Source organism: Macaca fascicularis, chromosome 4 (genome assembly GCF_037993035.2).
Source record: "Macaca fascicularis isolate 582-1 chromosome 4, T2T-MFA8v1.1".
In the NCBI taxonomy this organism is placed as follows: domain Eukaryota; kingdom Metazoa; phylum Chordata; class Mammalia; order Primates; family Cercopithecidae; genus Macaca; species Macaca fascicularis.
The window spans coordinates 151,182,257-151,204,674 of NC_088378.1; the positions used below are offsets into that span (position 1 = coordinate 151,182,257).

The 22,418-nt window shown below is 41.1% G+C and overlaps 1 protein-coding gene across 41 annotated transcripts in view; it reads right to left on the reverse strand.

Moving 5' to 3' along the window:
• Window positions 1-22,418, reverse strand: part of LOC107129614 (uncharacterized) — a 487,674-nt gene that overhangs the window by 388,585 nt on the left and 76,671 nt on the right. For 4 of the 41 annotated variants that reach the window (XR_012434176.1, XR_012434188.1, XR_012434195.1 and 1 more), the window contains exon 4: window positions 19,021-19,367. The exons of the other annotated variants lie outside the window; for them this stretch is intronic. The gene's annotated coding sequence lies outside the window, so the exon portion shown is untranslated. The remainder of the gene's footprint in view (window positions 1-19,020; window positions 19,368-22,418) is intronic. 41 annotated transcript variants of the gene reach the window in all.

A 22,418-nucleotide genomic window follows, 5' to 3' on the forward strand; every position in this document is an offset into this window, starting at 1 on the left:
GGAGGCTGAGGTTGCTGTGAGCTGAGATGATGCCACAGCACTCCAGCCTGGGCAACAGAGTGAGCCTCCATTTCCAAAGAAAAAAAAAAAATCATATTATTCCTATTTTTGCTCTCTTAGTAGGCAACAATTTTGAGACACTTATTCTTCATTATCGGAACAATAACTACCCATCTGAAAAGCTAATATGTAATCCTTTGCCAATATTTAGTGAATAAATTATGCTGGATCGTTTTACACTAGAATTATACCAACATCATTGATCATTCCTTCTTCTTTCTCTAATTAAACATATATGTATATATATAAAATGTGTAATTTTACTTCAAAAAAAGAATCATGGGCCAGGTGCAGTGGCTCATGACTGTAATCCTAGCACTTTGGAGGCTGAGGTGGGCGGATCACTTGAGGTCAGGAGTTCAAGACCAGCCTGGTCAACATGGGGAATCCCTGTCTCTACTAAAAATACAAAAATTAGGCCAGGTGAGGTGGCTCATGCCTGAATCCCATTACTTTGGGAGGCCGAAGCGGGCAGATCACCTGAGGTCAGGAATTCAAGACCAGAATGGCCAACATGGCAAAACCCTGTCTCTACTAAAAATACAAAAATTAGCTAGGCATGGTGGCATGCACCTGTAGTCCCAGTTACTTGGGAGGCTGAGGCTGAGAATCACCTGAACTTGGGAGGCGGAGGTTACAGTGAGCCGAGATCCTGCCATTGCACTCCAGCCTGGTCAACAGAGCGAGACTCCATCTAAAAAAAAAAAAAAAAAAAAAAAAAGCCACTCGTGGTGGCACCTGCAGTCCCAGCAGAGGTGGGAGACTGAAGCATGAGAATTGCTTGAATCTGGGAGGTGGAGGTTGCAGCGAGCCCAGATCATGCCACTGCACTACAGCCTGGGTGACAGAGTGGGAATCTATCTTGGGGGAAAAAAAGGAAAGAAAAACCTTACTTCTAATGTTCTCCTATCTTCTGGGAAGTACTTTATTTAAAACAAGTCTTTTCTTATACGAAACTGCAGCATTCTGCCAGAATTCACTGTATTAATGCTACCTCACTTCTAGCTACTCTGATTCCTACTCATCATTCCAGGATGAACCTAAGTTATACCTTACTCCCTAAAAGTGCCTCCTCACCCTGAGCACCCCTTTTGAGGAATTCCTCTCGAATTAACTGTTACTTATTATTTTGGCCCTGAATCCTAAACTCTTTTATTCTTAACTCTAATACTTCAAATATCCAAGAGTTGTCTCCCCATTCGACTCCGGGTTGCACTGTTCCTGGATGGAGCAATTATGACTTGCTTTTTCCTTTCTCTCCTTACCACATAGCAGGCATTCAGCCAAAACATCCTGAATGAATGAATGAATGAATGAATGAATGAATGAATGAATGAAAAAAAAAATGATGGCACACCATGCCATTTGAAAATGAGAACGGGAATTAACCACCCATGTGTTAAGGTGATTTTCCCACAGATGTTCCAAAGCCCCCTTGAATCGCCCAACTAATTAAAAGGAGCAATGACTAGAATGTCAAAATAAAAATAAATATATAAAATAGTTATATGTTGCATCTTAATACATTTAGAAATGTGACTTAATCAAATATAGTCCAGTAATACTAATATTGAAGGGTAGGCTTTGGGTTTTGTTGTTTTTAGGGTTCCATAGTTGGCAATGTGGAAAGATGATACAGAGATATGTATAGATATATCTGTCACTCTACAGTATCATAACACGTCCCAAAGAGAGTTCTGACCAAAATGGATGAGGAGCTGCTTTGGTTTTCCCCGGATTGAATGATGCTATCATATTCCAGAGCTTTCCCAGCAGGTGGCTGTGAGATGTTTCCAGGTGTGCTTCAATACTGATCCATTCAATCCTGGGTTGAATGGATGGAGTTTGGGTGGTCAGAGCCCTAGGAATAGCTGGAAGGAGCCACTGGGCCAGTCCTCTCCGGCCACATGCAACTTTATCCATTCACTCCTGTGTGTGTCCCTCACAAATATTTATATGTACTATCATATAGAAAAGCATGAGAAGCTACGAGAACGACCCTCTTACTTTGCAGCTGGGTCAGCGAGTACCAGTGCCTTCGCCTCAACCCCTGACCTCCCATTCCCAGGCACAGATGGTCTAAGTAATCAAAGCCTGCTGTAATACGAAACAAAAAAAATTAACAGAGATGCTACGAAAGAGGATGGCTAATAAGCTTAGAACTGGGGAGAATTCTGCATGACAAGTTTACTTGTTGTGGGAAAAATAAGTATTATTATAATAGCTGGTCTCAGAATCTCTCTTGGGGAGAACTGCCTTTATGCAGGGAAATACCTTTAAGAGCTATTTGAGGGCAAAGGGAAGCAGCAGAGAAAGGAGACAACAATGTTTGTAGCTAAACCTCTCTATGGGAAATACTACGGACATTTGATAAGAATGGGGAGAAAGAGATGAGACGGAAAAGGAGAGAGAAGTGGATCAGGCAATTTGCAAAGCCAAGTTTTGTGGAGGCAAGAAGGCCACTAAGACTCTGAAAAGCCGGGAGGTTTACCATGAAGTTTTCAATTATTGGTATTTGCCGGGCATGGTGGCTTACAGCTGTAATGCCAGCACTTTTGGAGGCCCAGGTGGGTGGATCACTTAAGCCCAGGAGTTCAAGACTGGCCTGGGCAACAAGACGAAACCCCGTCTCTACAAAAAAAATACAAAAATCAGCCAGGCGTGGTGGTGTGTGCCGGTAGTCCCAGCTACTTAGAAGGCTGAGGCAGGTGGATTACTTGAGCCCAGGAGGCACAGGTTGCAGTGAACCATGATCACGCCACTGAACTCCAACCTGGGTGACAGAGTGAGATGGTGTCTCAAAAAAAAATTTTTTTCAATTAATTAATTACCTGATTATTGGTATTACTATGATTCTAATGTGCCTCAGTCTCATCAAACTTCTATTTTGCACTGTGTGATTTTTTTTCTGTGAAAATCATGGAAACGAGGCTGAGTTTCACAGTTGATTTTATACGCAGAAGCCAGCAGAGAACAGCCAGCTATGCAGGGTGAAATGTGAAGTCAATTACAAGTTCAGTAGGAAAAGGAGCTCAGAACAAAAAATGGAAATTCAAAGTAATCTTGACAGGGGCTGGTGACGGAGGCGGGTTTAAACATCTCAAAATCTATGGAACGAGGATGTGAGGAAATCTTAGCTAAATCTTAAGAGTGAGGTTAAGGGCCGGGTGCAGTGACTCGCGCCTGTAATCCCAGCACTTTGGGAGGCCAAGGCGGGCAGATCACGAGGTCAGGAGATTGAGACCATCCTGGCTAACACGGTGAAACCCCATCTCTACTAAAAATACCAAAAAAAAAAAAAAAAAAAAAAAAAAAAAACAGCCAGACATGGTGGCGGGCGCCTGTAGTCCCAGCTACTCGAGAGGTTGAGGCAGGAGAATGGCGTGAACCCGGAAGGCGGAGCTTGCAGTGAGCAGAGATCGCACCACTGCACTCCAGCCTGGGCGACAGAGCAAAACTCGGTCTCAAAAAAATAAAATAAAAATAAAAATTAGCCAGGCGTGGTGACGCATGCCTATAATCCCAGCTACTCAGGAGACTGAGGCAGGAGAATTGCTTGAACCGGCGAGGCGGAGCTTGCAGTGAGCCGAGATCACACCATTGCACTCCAGCCTGGGCGACAGAGCGAGACTCCGTCTCAAAAAAAAGAAAAAAAAAAAAAAGTTCTCACCCCCTGCGTGCACTGAAAGACCAGACCTCACCACAGCACTCTACAGTTCACCCATGTAACCAAAAACCACTTGTACCTTAAAGCTATTCAAATTTTTAAAGTCTTTTTTTGTTTTGTTTTTTGGTTTTTGTATTTAGGCTGGAGCGCAGTGGCGCAATCTCGGCTCAGTGCAATCTCCGCCTCCCGCGTTCACGCCATTCTCCTGCCGCAGCTTCCGGAGTAGCTGGGACCACAGGCATGTGCCACCACGCCCGGCTAATTTTTTTGTATTTTTAGTAGAGACGGGATTTCACCATGTTAGCCAGGATGGTCTGGAGCGCCTGACCTCGTGATCTGCCCGCCTCGGCCTCCCAAAGTGCAAAATCGTTTTAAATAAATGTTTTTACTCCCCAAAAAGTAACTATGTGAGGTAATGTTCATGTTAATTAGCTTGATTTTTCATTGGCTAGAGACACAGAGGAAAAAAATAAAGTAAAAATTAAATTTTAAAACATTTAATAAAAAAAGAGTGAGGTCAACAGTTGCATTCTGGGAGGTACAGCAGGAAGGATATATGATATAAATATATGTGTGGCAAAAGATGTTGTCACCGAGATAGACATGTTCCTATCATGAATATGTGTGTATAATATAAAAATAAGGATTAATTTAGCTCCATGAAACCTCCTTTTAAGCAGGCTCCTTTAGATCCCCAAACTGAAACTCCTAAAGGCTACATGTGACTTTTCTTTCTGCATTTGCTATAAGGTGGCAAATCACCCACCCTTGACCATCAGAGTTTTCTAAAAAAGCAAAACAAAACAACTCCATACTAGTGCAGTTTGCATGCCTTACTACCATAGTGACAAATGTATACACATTTTTGCTTGTCAAAGATGTAATATTTGATAAACTGATAATAACAGAAGCTTTCATGCACATAAAGATAATAAACGTCGCATGTGCTTATAAAATTACTCGTATATTGAGATGTATTTCCAGTCACTGGAGATGTATTCACATTTTCTCAACATAAACTGTTGTGTTGTGTTCTGTTCAGCAGATAGCGTGTGTGGCAGTGTGGCAAGGCTAAAGCCACACTTTCGTATCTAGTCCACAATCCCAGGCTATGCCCAGCACGCAAATGAGACTGCTGTTTTCTTAATCCTTTTTTTTTTTTTTGAGACGAGTTTTGCTCTTGTTGCCCAGGCTGGAATACAATGGCGCAACCTAGGCTCACCGCAACCCCCGCCTCCCAGATCTCCCAGATTCACGCGATTCTCCTGCCTCAGCCTCCCTAGTCGCTGGGATTACAGGCATGTGCCACCATACCCAGCTAATTTTGTATTTTTAGTAGAGACAGGGTTTCTCCATGCTGGTCAGGCTGGTGTCAAACTCCAGCCCTCAGGTGATCCGCCTGCCTTGGCCTCCCAAAGTGCTGGGATTACAGGCATGAGCCATGGCGCCCAGCCAATTGTTTTCTTAATCTTGAAAGTGTGGAGTTGTTTACAAAGACACCCAGCTCATCAACTTGCTCATTCTTGTTTTAGCAGGGACTAGACTTTTTTTTCTGGAGTTGAAAACCAAGGTACAAAACAATCAAGGTTTTCCAAAACCAAATCATAGTGTTTGTGCCAAAAGAGAAAATTTTGACTAGAGTAAAATATTTTAAAGTACCTACATTTTTAGAGTTCTCTAAAAAAAAATTTTTTTTTAAGATTATTTGCTAAATTAGTCTATTATCTGATCCTGCATAACTCGACCATAGTTGATGATGTCAAAAACTAGAAGTACCGGGCGTGGTGGCTCATACCTGTAATCCCAGCTCTTTGCGAGGCAGAGACAGGAGGATCCCTTGACCCCAGGAGCTCAAGACCAACCTAGGCAACATAGCAAGATCTTGTCTTTACTAGAAATCAAAAAAATTAGCTGGGTATGGGGTGCATGCCTGTAGTCCCAGCCACTCAGGAGATGGAGGCAGGAAGATTGCTTGAACCAGGGAATTTGAGGCTGCAGTTAACTATGAGTGCACCATTGCATCCAGCCTGGGCAACAGTGTAATAAGACCCTATCTAAAAAAAAAAAAAAAGAAAGAAAAGTTAGCAAGGAAGTGATTTAAAACACCTCTATTCCTAATTATATTTTAAATAAATTTTATCATTAGGACTTAGTATGCTCTCAGAGCTATGGTCTAAGAATCTCTAATTCCTAATTGACATAAATGTATTTTCATAGTGTTTGGTAAAAACAGTCAGCTTGTTTATTTTTTAAAAGGCTCATAGGCCAGGTACAGTGGCTTGCACCAGTAATCCTGGCACTTTGGGAGGCCGAGGCGGGCAGATCACCTGAGGCTGAGAGTTTGAGACCAGCCTGACCAACATGGAGAAACCTGTCTCTACTAAAAATACAAAATTAGCCGGGCGTGGTGGCGCATGCCTGTAATCCCAGTTACTCAGGAGGCTGAGGCAGGAGAATCTCTTGAACCTGGGAGGCGGAGGTTGCGGTGAGCCGAGATCACGCCATTGCACTGTAGCCTGGATGACAGAGCAAGACTCTGTCTCAAAAAAAAAACAAAGACTTAAAATATAAAATTTATGATTAAAGAAATCAACTGATATCTATTTGGAACATATTTTTTCTCTCTGAAAAAATCACTCACCCTCACATATGGATACCACAATGGTGATTTTTTAAAGCACTGATGGATTTGAAAACTTCTCCAAAAGAAAGAAACTCTGTCTTTGTGGTAACATATTCCTTCTTAGATAAATGTGTCATAGCTGTATCACTGGGTATACTAGATTCCACAGCTCTTCAGTTAAAAAAAAAAAAAGGTGTTTTATACACTCTATATTGTACAAAATCTAAAACTTGCATGACAGACAAATGGAAGCCATCTTGAAAAGTAAAATAAATAAATTACTTCAGCAGAGAAAAAAGAATTATAGAACACAGTTATGCTGAAAACAACAGCTATGGGCAGAAAAAGTGACAAGACATACAGTAGCTCATTAAAAATTCAGAGGATATTGAAAAAAGCAAGTTTAATTTGCCCACCTTCACCAAATAACACTGAAGGACAATTGACAAATACAACACATAAACCGTGTACTATGAAACTCAAAAATTTACAAGTTCTGTCATCCTCAATCCTTGCTTACCAGAAGCAAAGGGTGTAATGAAATCCATTTAATAAAAGCTTACCTCGACAGGAATTAACGGGAATATAGGACAAGGCATGGTGGCTCATGCCTGTAATCCTAGCGCTTTGGGAGGCAGAGGTGGGTGGATCACGAAGTCAGGAGTTCGAGACCAGCCTGGCTAACACGGTGAAATCCCATCTCTACCAAAAAAAATACAAAAAAATTAGCCAGGCGCAGTGGCGGGCGCCTGTAGTCCCAGCTACTCAGGAGGCTGAGGCTGGAGAATGGCGTGAACCCGGGAGGCGGAACTTACAGTAAGTGAAGATCATGCCACTGCAGTCCAGCCTGGGCAACAGAGCAAGATTCTGTCTCAAAAAAAAAAAAAAAAAAAAGAATTATCAAGGACCAGGCTGGGCACAGTGGCTCATGCCTGTAATTCCAGCACTTTGGGAGGCTGAGGTGGGTGGATCATCTGAAGTCAGGAGTTCGAGATCAGCCTGGTCAACATGGTGAAACCCTGTCTCTACTAAAAATGCAAAAAAAAAATTAGCCGGGTGTGGTGGAACGCACCTGTAATTGCAGCTACTCGGGAGGCTCACGCAAGAGAATCGCCTCAGAGGCAGAGGTTGCAGTAAGCCAAGATTGCGCCATTGCACTCCAGCCTGGGTGCCAAGAGCGAGACTCAAAAAAAAAAAAAAAAAAAACCCATTTAAAAGGACCTTAAAAATTCTTCTCGTCTAGCCCTTTGTTTCCTCATAGGCATATTGCTAATCATCAACAAAGAAAACTCAGACCTGGAGCATTTAAGTAACTTTTATTCCTGTACACATTGCCTCTTCCCGCTTTCCTACTCCTCAGCACCCCCACCATGCCAACACAATACAATGCAGACTCTCTCTCATGATATCACCCATTCATAGTCCATCCTCATTCACAATGGTCACAGGAGGAAGGAAAGGTTACAGCACCAGAAGACGAAAGCTTGCTGTCACTCAACACATATAGGGGCTACTGTGTCTAGGACACCAAAAAAGAGCAAAGAAGTAAAAAGCAACACCTCCACTTAGGAAGTGTGGCAGGGAAAATGAAAAAAATGCCACAATGTTTACGGAGAAATATACCCAGAATCACTCATTGAGCACAAGTAGAATGAGTAGACATGCTCGGGAAACAGAGGACAAAGCAGTGGTCAGGATCAAGTGTTTCTGATGATCAGGGAAGGACTCCCTGGCCGGGGTTTCTTGGAAAGCAAGGGAGGGCAATGACAGGGTGAGGAAATCTTGTGCAACGGCAGAATTGGAAAAAACGAAATTTTCTGTGGCATACGTTAAGCAGTTCATGTGACCAGGAGACTGTTGTGTGTCCTCAAAGCTTCACAGGTGACTCCAAAACTGACCTTCAGTAGCACTACCATCATAATCATCCCTCTGTGTCCCCAGTGCACACAGAATCAAATCCTCACCCCTACTCCAGCCGACAAGGCCCTAGTGACCAGGCCTGTACTTGCCTCCAAAGCTCTTCACTTCTGGCAGCCACAATGGTCTCTTTGGAGTTCCTCATACCAAACTCATTCTGTCTTGGGGCCTTCGCCCTGCCTGTACTCCCACCTCAAATGCCCTTCCCCTTGATCTTCACAGGACAGGCTCCTCCTTGTCATCCAGATCTCAGTTGAGATGAAACCTCTTCAGAGACACCTCAGCTGACCTCCCAATCCAGTGCCCGCCCCGGGCACCTTTCCATTGCCCTATTTGAATTCTGTGTATTGCAATATCTTATATTTTCTTATTATGTTTTATTATTGACATTAATACAGTCAAACCTTACTGTTTACAGATTCCGTTATTTGCAAATTCACCTAACTTGCAGAAATTTACATGTAACCCCAAAATCAGTATGTATGGTGCTTTCCTGCTTTCAGGAACATGCACAGAGCAGTGGAAGTTCTAAGTTGCCTAACACACATTCCCAGTGGATGCTGAACAAGGTGACTCGCTGCCTTCTTCTTTCAGCTTCAATCATGTAAACAAGTGTCATTTGTAATGCCATGTTTTTGCATTTTTATGCGTTTTGTTGGTGATTTCACTGTTCGCAATGCCCCCCGAATGGAGGGCTGAAATGCTATTAATATCTAGTGTTCCTAAGCACAAGAAGTCTGTGATGTGCCTTGCAGAGAAAAGGCATATGTTCTGTAAGCTTCATTCAGGCATGAGTTGTTGCGCTATTAGCCATAAGTTTAATGTTAATGAACCAATAATATATATTAAATAGACACATATATTAAATATATATATATCAAATCTAAATGCAAATATATTTTAAAATACAAATAAAACGTATATTAAATAAAATAACATGCTAAATAAAACACATAAAATAAGCATATGTGTTGATTGATGAACATCTTGCAGCCAGAGACTTTCAGGAACCTAACCCTGTACTTTCCCTAGGAGCAGTGGTTCAGTATTTGCTAATTCAGTGTTCACAGCAACTTTGCAGAACATTAACTCTCTCAGATCATGAGACTCAGTGTATTTATTTTTATTTTTATTTTTATTTATTTTTTTCTGAGATGGAGTCTCACCCTGTTGCCCAGGCTAGAGTTCAGTGGCACAATCTCAGCTCACTGCAACCTCCGCCTCCCGGGTTCAAGCGATTCTCCTGCCCCAGCCTTCCAAGTAGCTGGGATTACAGGTGCGCGCCACCATGCCTGGCTAATTTTTGTATTTTTAATAGAGACAGGGTTTTACCATGTTGGCCAGGCTGGTCTCAAACTCCTGACCTCGTGATCCGCCTGCTTCGTCCTCCCAAAATACTGGGAATACAGGCATGAGTCACCGCACACAGCCCAGTGTATTTATTTTTAATATCTGCATTTTTGGAGTTCTTCAAATAAAGACATTTTACTGAATTTGTGTATTTTCCTCCTGCTAAACCGGACCACAGCTGATGGTGACAAAAGTAGCAGAGAAATGGTTAAAAGCTCCACTTTTGTCCTTAATTCAGTTTCAAATAAATTTTTGCATGCAGATGAAGTGGGTTTATACAGCTATGGCATAATTTATTATTCCCTGAGAGCAAGAACTACAACTGTCTTGCACAGAGATATGGCTCACCAACACCTACAAACAATGTCTAACACCAAGTGAGTTCCCACTAAAAATCTCATATGTGAATGAAATACTCCATGCCAAACAAAATCCTATTTCTCGTACTTATTTCCCCTGAAAAACGATATACCAAGTCTAAGGTACTAAATTCTTCCTTCCATTTAGCTTGGGTGGACACAAAATATGAGGCAATGACATTATAAAGACAAGGTCAAGGAGTTCAAAAACAGGGATCTGGGTTTGAATTCTCTGAACTGCTACATGTGTGAGCTTGGACACTACACTTTACCTCTCAGAATCTCAGTTTTCTTGCCTAAAAATTAGGGATAATACCACCTCCAGCAGATGACTGTGATACATAAATGTGATAATGTATATACAATTTCTAAGACATTGCTTCATACCTAACAGGCACTGAATAAAGACCATTCCTTCAAGCCTATGTGGAATCATGAGTCACACAGAGTAGCATTGCCAGAGGGAACAGAAAGTCCTCACTGGATATGGCAGAAACAGGAAGAGGGTTAGGTAGTCTCCGGCAGGCTGGCCAGTTTTGATCTTCACAACTTGGTTGATGATCCCCTCAGCACTACCTTCAAAAGTGATCCCTGTCCTCAGGGGTTGGTAACTGCCTTCCCCTTTACCCCCCCCAAAATAACAAGAAAAAATGGTGAAAATCCACAGCCTCCTGTTTTGTGTTTATTTGCATTTTCTTTTGTTTAATTGTAGCAAAATATACATAACATAAAAATTTACAATTTTGGCTGGGCATGGTGGCTCACGTCTATAATCCCAGCACTTTGGGAGGCTAGGCGGATCAGACAGGCTAGGAGGTCAGGAGTTCAAGACTAGCCTGACCAACATGGTGAAACCCCATCAATACTAAAAATACAAGAATTACCTAGGTGTGGTTGAACACGCCTGTAATCCCAGCTATTTAGGAGGCTGAGGCAGGAGAATCACTGGAACCCGGGAGGCAGAGGTTGCAGTGAGCCAAGATCACGCCACTGCACTCCAGCCTGGGTAACAGAGTGAGACTCCGAGACTTTGAGACTCTGTCTCAAAAAAAAAATTACCATTTTAACCATTTTTTAAAAAAATATCTTCTTTCTTAAACGCAGTCTCTGACAGGGGCTGCATGAAGACATGCATGAGATTTGGCCTTGAGAATATTATAACATTGCATATAATGCTCCTAAGCTTAGATATATGACCCCCAACCAATTTTCCACTACTTCCTGCTGAATGCCTCATTTGAGAAACAGACATTCTCCTAAAACTTCGTCTGCCATTCTCATTCTTGAAACTTGACTATTACATTTTGTGGGTGAATCTCTATTTTACATGATCTACCAAAATTTCCTAGCTGGCATGATTGAAATGAGTTTTTAAAATTTCTTCCTGCCTATATATTTTACTGTAGTGAGGAAGTTGGATGGTGTCTAACACCCATTTGGGATCTCACATATTATAATTCTGTTATTAAAATCACAGGAACGATTATACACCACACTATCTACACACGGGGTAAAATGTTGCTTCAGTTAGCACAGACCAAAAATGGCATGCTTACAGTATCACACATTCCCAAACAAAGCATATCAAGCTTTGTACAACTGCCACTGAAATAGCCGCAAGAAAAACAAACACCATTTCAGTGACCTCACACAACCTCATTCTATAAACATTATGAAAACTCCTTTTACACTGATCTGTTTAAGGCAGCAAGACTTAAGGGTTGACTGATAAAGCTTTCATGTGAGTTCAATTACTTTTTTAAAAAACCAAGTGAGTTTTGCTGAACTTATTGGCAGATTAATGTAGGAGAGCTGAGCAGCAAGCTTGCCTTTGTCTGAGGAACGAAGCAAGCCGTGGCTTCAGGTCTGTCGCATGAGACTTCTGACCTGAGAAGAATGTGATCATGGGCCCAGTAAGCTACCACAGATGTTCCCCTATCGCCTTGATATACTGACTCATCACTTGTCTCACTTGGTCCTCAAAAGTAGGTATCATCTTCAAGTATTTGGAACTTTGTAACATATTTGTCCAGTTCTGTGGCATTTCAAGAACCACCTTATTAGCAAACAAAGTCACCCACTGAATGTGTTTAGAATTACAAACACACACTCCCATGCTTTTCCTACATGAGTGATATCCAAACCGATTCCATCAGAAACACTTTATTCCAGTTATCTACTACACAGCTGGCAATTCCAATATAGGAAGGAATCCTCTAGTTGTCCACGTGACAAAACAATGCTAACATGTAAATGTATTGGAGTTCCGCTTCTGTGTATGAAGTATTAAATACAACAGGAGGAGGAGGAGTGTGTGAGAGAAGGAAAAGAGGAGAAAAGAAATAATAAAATAGGCTAGGCATGGTGGCTCACACCTGTAATCCCAGGACTTTGGGAGGCCAAAGCGGGTAGATCATCTGAAGTCAGGAGTTTGAGACCAGACTGGCCAACATGGTGAAACCCTGTCTCTACTAAAAATACAAAACATTTTCTCAAAAAGAAAAGAAATAATAAAATAATGGATTTCAAACGCAACCATAGCATCACATTTAATTGTGAAAGACTAAGTGCTGTGCCGGGTGTGGTGGCTCACGCCTGTAATCCCAACACTTTGGGAGGCTGAGGCAGGTGCATCACCTGAGGTCATGCATCACCTGAGGTCAGGAGCTCGAGACCACCCTGACTAACATGGTGAAACCCTGTCTCTACTAAAAATACAAAAATTAGCTGGACATAGTGACGGGGGCCTATAATCCCAGCTACTCAGGAGGCTGAGGCACGAGCAGGAGAATCACTTGAACCCAGGAGGCGGAGGTTGCAGTGAGCCGAGATCGCACTATTGCACTCCAGCCTGGGCAACAGAAGGAGACTCCGTCTCAAAAAAAAAAAAAAAAAAAAAGACTAAGTGCTTTGACTTCAATGTTTGTTCATTAAGAATGACCCATAAAGAAAGGGAGCTAACAAGCCACAAACTTGGACAGAATGTCTAAAGGACATATAAAATGCTACTATCTAGAATTTATAAAGAGCTCCTACAAAAAAGCAAATTACAGCCAGACACAATGGCACATGCCTGTAGTCCCAGCTACTAAGAAGGCTAAGGCAGGAGGATCACTTGAGGCCAAGAACAGACCATCCCGGGCAACATAGTGAGACCTCATCTCAAACAAACAAACAAACAAAAATACAGACCATAGAAGAAGTGACAAATGCAAATATGTATTTGCATACAAATGGCCAATAATATATGTAAAGATGCACAATCTCATTAAGTATTCAGGAATGCAAATTAAAATCTTATATAAGAAACTATGCTAAACACAATACCAAAGGTAAGTTTGCAAGGATGTTGAATGTTAGGAATATTTCACTCATTACTCATGAATGTTTGTCCCAACCACCTTGAAAAACAAGCCAGCACCAACTCAGAAAGTGGAATATATGCATGCCCTGTAATCCAGTTATTCTCTTTGGGAATATTTCCCAGAAAAACACTTGCTCTGTGTACCAGGATACAAGAATGTCCACAGCAGTATTATTTGCAATGACCCAAACTGCAAACTACTTGACTTAGTTTAGCTTCTCTCAGAAGCAGACCCTAAGAGAAAAATGAAGTTTATTTAGAAGGAAAAAATAAACAAACAAACAAAAAAAACTGGTAGGGGTATGGGGAAGTAATACAGGGAAAAAAAGGTAGCCAATAAAGGGTGCGCCATTAAACCAACTACTGTGAGTCACTGGGGCATCCTCTCATAGAGAAGCTAAGGGAACTGCAATTATCCAAGGGAGCTGTGGTATTTACACCCCAACTCCCCAGAGTCATTGGTTGAGACCTGCCCCCAGGGGCACTCCTGGCTTTCTGTGATGTGCAAGACTTTCTGTAGTTGGGATGGAGAGGAGAGCCCTTAGGCACAGACGCAGATAATGCATCTGGAGGTTGATGAGTGCATCAAGGAAGATCTAAGATGCATGGGTGAGGAATTGACAGAATCTGCTACAAAAGAAAACCCACAAGTCCACTGACAGGAAATGGATAAACGGAGCTACGTTCATACACAGTAGTACTACACAGCAATGAAAATAAATGTATAAAGTTGCACACATCACAAAACATGTAACGTTAATTTTTAAAAAGGCAATAGAAGAAACAATACAGTTTCATGTATTTAAAGTTTTAAAACATGCAAAATAAAGTAATTATTAGTTAGGGACACATATATGGTGAAACCATGAAGGAACACAAGCAAATGGAAAACGAAAATGTCAGGATGCTGACTTACCTAAAATATGCTAAGAGAAGGCTGGGCGCGGTGGCTTAAGCCTGTAATCCCAGCACTTTGGGAGGCAGAGACGGGCGGATCACGAGGTCAGGAGATCAAGACCATCCTGGCTAACACAGTGAAACCCCGTCTCTACCAAAAAATACAAAAAACTAGCCCAGCCAAGTGGCGGGCGCCTGTAGTCCCAGCTACTCGGGAGGCTGAGGCGGGAGAAAGGCGTAAACCCGGGAGGCGGAGCTTGCAGTGAGCTGAGATCCGGCCACTACACTCCAGCCTAGGCGACAGAGCGAGACTCCGTCTCAAAAAAAAAAAAAAAAAAAAAAGCTAAGAGACTAAACATGTTTGAAATTATCAAAATAACATTTTATTTTGGAGAAATTAACTTTAATTGAAAAGGGAAAAGTTGTATCTGAGGTATAGGTGAGGAGGAAAAACTGAAAGGTAAAACAGAATTGATACTGTTCTCAGCTGGATGGCAGATGCATGGGTCGGCATTTTATTGCTGTCTATTTCAGAAATGTATGTACACTTTTTATGCATAAAATATTTCAAAACAGTAAAAGATTGAAATAAAAGATATCAAAACATTCACATAATTTCTCTGAGTGGAAGAATAATGGATTTTCTTTTCTTCTTTTTCCTTTTCTGTATTTTCTGCAATAAATGTACATTCCTTTTATATTAATAAGACAATTAGAAATTAATCATTTCCTCATAAACCCCCCCCTTATCTCCCAATTCTAGTTCTACCACCTTATACACATGGTCAATCTAGAAAAACAGGGAAATCAAACAGTTCCTTGATTCCCTGTTGTGGTTATTAATTTATACAGAGATCCCCGGTTTGCTAATTCAGCTGCAAATTTACATTTGCCCACAGGCATTGATGCCAAAAAAAAAAAAAAAAAAAAAAAAAAACTAGGCCAATTCTAAAATAAATCATCCAGTGGGCAATTAAATACTAGATAAAAATTGAAGGGAAGAAAGAATTAGAACTTTATAGGTTAAATCCTATTATAACAAATTTCATATGACAGTTTCTATTCTCTCATGAGAGATTTTAAGTGGAATTCAGGTTATGCCAAACATTGCTTGAAAAGATTGAAGTATTTAAAGACTATTAAGAGACTCAATGTGTTAATAACAATCACAATCACAATTTTTATTTTGAAAGACAAATTATACCTGAAAAGGGGGAACAGACTGCATGGTCTACATAACTACTGAATATGGGAAGACCAAAGCTCCAAGATGCTTGAAATAACCAACTTGTGTATTCATCAAATGCCTTGTATATTTTATCAAACCATTAAAAACTAAAATCATTACCACTGCTCTCAGAGGTTACGTCTATCACACAACTGGTTCCACTATTTGAATATAAATTTATAATCAATATCAATCATCCTATCAATGCTAGAACAGAATAAATGTTCTTCACGGGTTGCAAAAACTTATTATTATAGTCACTACTAGAAAGCGGGTGAATTTGTGACGCTCTACGATGTATTTGTCCATTCTATTAGCAGAATCATGTTTTGATGATGCACTAGTTAATATGTCTTCCTTTGGGACTCCAAAATCATTAAGGTTTATGTATTCATAATCTGAGAGGCCTAAGTGAATAGGCTTGAGGGCCCCAGGAGCACTTAAAAGCTAGTTGGGAAGAAAAGTGCCTGCCCAAATAGCTTTTGCAGAGCAACAGACCGTGAAACTCCTTTGTGAGCTCAGATAAGCTTGGACTGAAGAGGACTCTCATAAACTCCTGCTTACCCAAACTGCAATATCTGCCTCTGCGAGTTTCTAGCCCTGACCCCTAACAGCCCTTTCCATTTAACCTGTTCTTTCAGTGTGACTGCGTATAACAAAGGTTGTGCAGGAATGCCGCATGCCCTACAAGATTTATTTCAATCCAAAATTCTCTTAACAACCAAGCTTGGGGGCTGCAGGTTTTGTACCACAGTGTCTGAAAGAGAAGAGAAAAAAGAAGAGGCCCTCAAATTTTGAGGTATAACAGTATGTACCTCATAACTATGTATGGTTTACAAAAGCAGCAAACGTATTATACTAAGAACCTTGATTCAGAAATATCCGGCAGCCCACGAAGGCTGAAAGATTAAAAAAAAAAAAAAATTGGAGTCAATCACAAAAATAAACAATGTATTTTTTTCTAAAAAAAAAAAAATTACTAAACCTCTGAACCACGTATTGTTTTCCGTTTAATAAAAGAAAAATATTTTCTGGTTTTCTAATATGAAAAGCCAACTTCAAAGGAGCTTTATAAGTACCATAAGGTAGTATTGTCACCCAGGCAATTTCAAAAGATCTTTCAAACCACCCTCAGATAACTAATCTGTTACCTGGCAACTCTATGAGAAAACATCTTTAAAGAGTCCATAAACAATCATTATCTTTAAACAGCATCCCAAAATCTAAAATCCCTGGATAACATAGACTTTTCATTTTTACCTCTCTCAGACTCTACCTCACAACTCCTTCTCTAATTTAAAAAAATAATAATTAAAAAAACTAATGAGAAGAAGTCCTACAACAGATTCTGTAAAAATGCCCCTTGCAAAAATGGGTATAAAATGAATCTATCTTTGAATTTAGAGAAAAGACAGAGGCAATAAAAGGATACAAGTTTAAATGAGGAAAAATCTTTACATAATCATTTACTTTTCCATTTTAATTAAACTTGAATTCCAAATGATGCTGTTTATTAACAAGATAATTCTTTATAAGTCACTACTGAGCAGGTTCCATAAGGATTTTATGGTCTGTCAATATCAAATGGTAAAGAGTAATCTAAGAATTTAGTGAGTCAATAAAATAAAAGGCAGTCACAGTACACCCACACGTAACCTGAGAACTCCCTTGAGGACCGGGGGGTTGGTTTCAAGTGACTTTCAACATCACCAATTAAAGCAAAAGCTTCAGTATTAAATATGCCATTTGCACCTCAATCTACTTCATCTCCCTCTCCAACCAACAGACAGCTCCCTGAGTACAGTTGCACAAGTGCCCACTATGTATCTTGAGAGACGAAATTAGAATTTTTACGGCTGGAAAATATTTACAGATCACATAAATACTTATACAGATCACAGAAGTAAAATAAATTTTGAATCACCAAAATGTACTACTTACTGGGGTGCTCTGTTTACCCCAACTAAGCTCTATTGACTACAGTGCTATTTTTTAAGGCCTTCTGGAGTTCCAGGTTCAGACTTTTACTAAAAGACAATGTAAGGATTACAGATTTCCAGTGTCCTAAAATCAGTGTCCTCTTTAGGTTAAGTGTAAATGAGTGAGTATGTGTGGGTGAGGAGAAAAGGTTTGAGAAGATGTTGAAGAGGAGACAGAGTATCTTGAAAGGAAATTCCTCTTAACCCAATATGGGATTTCTGGAAATTCAGGACAGTTCAGTGTAATATGAAGTATTACTTAAGTAAGAAGGTGCATGAAAACACGTTAGAATTCTCTGTATTCTTGAATAAAATATAAGATGGCAGAAATCTAACAATGTGAGAATTATAATCCAATTTTCAGCATTGCAATGCTGGGTCATGTTTTACTTTTTCTAGCAATATCTTATTTTAATTCAATATTTACAAGAAAGGAAAGTTAAGTAGCATAACTCGAAAGTCCAATGTTATACTGGAAAACATTTCCATCAAATAGGAAAATAACTCTGCACATGGCTGTTTCTCCTCTGAAATTACATTGATATCGACCTCCCCTCTTCTATAGAGGAACTTTACCATGAAAGGCCAGGGTTACATTCAGCGAATACGTGACTAATTCCCACTGCATTAGCTTTAATGCAACTGCCACAACCATTTACACTCACAACCATTTACACTAACACCCTTTTACACAACTGCTATGACTTTTGCTAAAAACTCAGCTGTTACATCTACATTTTTTACAAGATAATAATGTATCTGGTAGAGCCACCAAGGGCCGTGACAAAAACACCAAATGTAGAGAGCCTTGAGAGTTGAATAAGCCCATTGTCTGTTTTCAAACAAGAGGGCTGTATTCATGTTGAAACCAGAGTATAAAAAGTAGATTAGAACAAAGCCTTAAAATCAGAAACAAGTCAAAAGTAGCTGAAAACCCACTCACATGTTTTAAACTACAATTTCTACGCTTGGCATTGTTTTGTATATTTCCCCTACAAAATAAACATGTGGAGATGATAGAAATTTATGAGGGCATCACTTTGATAGAAGAGGTACTTTTTTTCTTTTTTCAATTTATCTTGAATATTTAAAATACCTTTTGGGGGAGAAGAATATCCTTACCATTTTAAAAACATATAAAGTGAGCTGGAGATCTGTCAACTTATTAAGGACTTGATTTTATGCTTCAGTCAAAGATATGTTACATTAGAGAAAAAATATTATTTTATATTTATATCTCTCTGTACTGTTCATTAACAAGCAGTTTCATGTAAATTACCTTAATCTTCATAACAACCCTGTGAGGTAGCTATGGTTGGTTCATAGGTGGATTAAAACCCTGCGTCTCAGTGTAGAAGACATTTGTCACGTTTTCCCCCTGGCTAGCACCTTTTGAATACCCTTGGTGTAGCTGGATAATTTTCAGCTAATAGGTCCCACTTTCCACTTAAAGAACTCAGAAAACTTCGTTCTCCAGTCTCCTTTGCAGCTAGGGTGACTTCAGTACCACCAATTAGATTCACTGTTGCACAACTTGGATTCACATGCAGGCAACTTGCAGGAGGAAGATACATACCGGGATGGATTTGACGTGGTTTTACAGGTAAGGATGGCAGTCGTGGTATCCAGCTTAGGCGACCAGTGATGGTTGCAAGGCCGCCTTCTCTGAGCAGGCAGATTTCCGGGCAGCACTAGAAACCACAGCATCCGGCGCGAAGGAGGGCAGATCACTTGTGGTCAGGAGTTCGAAACTAGCCTGGCCAACATGGTGAAACCCTGCTTCTACTAAAAATACAAAAAATTAGCTGGGCGTGGTGGTGGGCGCCTGTAATCCCAACTACTCAGGAGGCTGAGGCAGGAGAATCACTTGAATCTGGGAGGCAGAGGTTGCAGTGAGCCGAGGTAGCGCCACTGTACTCCAGCCTAGGTGACAGAGCAAGATTCCATCTTAAAAAAAAAAAAAAAAAAAAACAGAAACAAACCACAAAAATCCAGGGCTCAAGGAGGCAGCACAGGTGGTGACAGTTTCCTCTTTAGGCCAGTTCCTTGCCATGGTTTTGAAAATTGTTTCTGAAACATTTAGCTATGTACCTAGTTCTTCAGCCCTCCCAAGGCAACCACAAGCTTCTCCATATCCTCTCAATAAATTCCATTTCTGCTTAACCAGAGTCCATTTCTGTGGCTTACAATTAGGGACCCTAATTCAAACATTTACTGAGGTTGTCGCACAATATTCATTCTCTTTGGGAAGTCTTCTCTGGGCAAGCTAGCTTTAAGCTAAGTCCAAAGGGATGCATAAGACTCAACCAAGCCAAGGCTGAGGTGTTGAGGTGGGGAAAGGGGAATGGTATTGTAGGCAGAGGGCCAGGCAGTGCAAAGGCCCTGTGGTGGAAAAGATGAACACTCAGTCTTGAGCATAGTGAATGGCATGGGGGAGAACTTAATGAAATGAGGCAAAGAGGTGGGCAGAGGCCAGCATACAAGGGCATGGTCACACATGTTTCACCTCTAGGCCTGCAGGTCAGAAAAGAAAATTTCTTTATTAAGCCAAAATAAAAGTAGACATAAGCAACACACATTTGAAATTCAACCCTGAGAAGTTTCAGAGTAAGAAAGACCAATACCCCAACTACTGGGTAGGGTTCCGCACATGTAAAGATAGTGATAATGTTGATAATGTTTCCCCTATATGCTTTTTTTTTTTTTTTTTTTTAGACAGGGTCTCACTGTGTTGCTCAGGCTGGAGTTCAGTGGTGGGATCTCAGCTCATTGCAACCTCCACCTCCTGGGCTCAAGCAATCCTCTCACCTCAGCCTCCCTGGTAGCTGGGACTACAGGCCCATACCACCACACCTGGCTAATTTTATATCCTTTCTTACACACACAGAAACATTCCCATGTTATTCAAGTATTCAAGTAATAGTCCAGCTGTAAAAGTCTATCGGACGGCCTAGTGGATGTGGACTGAGGAAACCTAGGTCTGAGAACTTAAGCAAAACTTACTAAATCCATAATCTTAGAAAAATTACATGCATTAGGCCAGGTGCAATGGCTCACGCCTGTAATCCCAGCACTTTGGGAGGCCGAGGCGGGTGGATCACGAGATCAGGAGATCGAGACCATCCTGGCTAACATGGTGAAACCTCATCTCTACCAAAAATACAAAAAAAAAAAAAATTAGCCAGGCATGGTGGCAGGCACCTGTAGTCCCAGCCACTTGGGAGAATGAGGCAGGAGAATTGCGTGAACCCGGGAGGCGGAGCTTGCAGTGAGCTGAGATCGCGCCACTGCACTCCAGCCTGGGTGACAGAGCAAGACTCCGTCTCAAAAAAAAAAAAAAAAAATCAGGTGCATTATCTGGGCATGTTGCCCAAATCAATAAGATAGAGAAGCATCTGCTGCCCTCCATACCTCATAGAATTTTAAGGCTCACATGAGCCAGGAGATGTGCAAGCTCTATATATTAGGTATTATTAGTAAGGAGTAATTGTGATGGTGATAATAGCTATTAGGAAATGTCACTGGGCATGGTGGCTCATGCCTGTAATCCTAGCACTTTGGAAGGCCAAGGCAGGAGGATCTATTAATCCCAGGAGTTCAAGACCAGCCTGGGCAACAGAGAGAGACCCTGTCTCTACAAAAAATAAAAACTAAAAAAATTAGCCAGGCATGGTGATACACGTCTGTGGTGTTACCTACTCGGACCCTGAGGCGGTAGGATCGCTTAAGCCCAGGAGGAAGAGGTTGCAATGAGCCATGACCGTGCCACTGCAGTCCAGCCTGGGTGACAGAGCGAGGCCTTGTCTCAAAAAAAATTTTTAAATTTGACCAAATGCAAAGTACTTTGGGATGGTTTATCTTTTCATTTCTAAACTATTTAGTGGAAGTTTCTATGTGGAATTTTTGGATGCCATGGTTTTGACCTCAAAAAAACTCACAATCTAGAAGATACAAACAAGTATATTGCAGTATTATAAATGGTAATAACAGATAAACCACCATTTTCAGAACACATACTTTGTCTTACTCATCTTTGTATCTCTAGTATCTAGGTGGCAGTACCTTAGAGATAGTAAGCAAGATATTGTCTTTGCCTGCATCTAGTTAAGTCATTCCCCAATTTGAATGTTAAAGATAATTAAACAAATCACGAAGTGAATTCTTAGAAACCAATCTTGTTGCCGGGTGTGGTGGCTCACCCTGTAATCCCAGCACTTTAGGAGGCAGAGGCGGGTGGATCACAAGGGTCAGGAATTCAAGATCAGCCTGGCCAACATGGTGAAACCCTGTCTCTACTAAAAACTACAAAAATTAGCTGGGCGTGGTGGCACGCACCTGTGGTTCCGGCTACACAGGAGGGTGAGGCAGAAGAATTGCTTGAACCCGGGAAGCGGAGGTTGCAGTGAGCCAAGATCGTGTCACTGCACTCCAGCCTGGGCAACAGGGCGAGGCTTGGTCTCAAAAAAAAAAAAGAAAACAAAACAAACTAGTTTGGCCAACTATGCAGCCAAATCCATGATAACCAAGTTTTAAAGATTTCATTTAATCTTCAGCATATTTCACCACAGAACAGTATAGAGATGGTGGATTTATTATAAAAATATTTGGCCCCTGGCCAGGCGCAGTGCCTCACGCCAGTAATCCCAGCACTTTGGGAGACCAAGGCGAGTGGATCACGAGGTCAGGTGATCGTGACCATCCTGGCTAACACGGTGAAACCCCATCTCTACTAAAAATACAAAAAATTAACCGGGTGTGGTGGCGGGCACCTGTAATCCCAGCTACTCCAGAGGCTGAGGCAGGTGAATCACTTGAACCTGGGAGGTGGAGGTTACAGTGAGCCGAGATTGCACCACTTCCCTCTAGCCTGGGCTACAGAGCGAGACTCCATCTCAAAAAATAAAAATAAAAAATATATATATTTGGCCGAGCTCAGTGGCTCACGCCTGTAATTCTAGAACTTTGGGAAGCCGA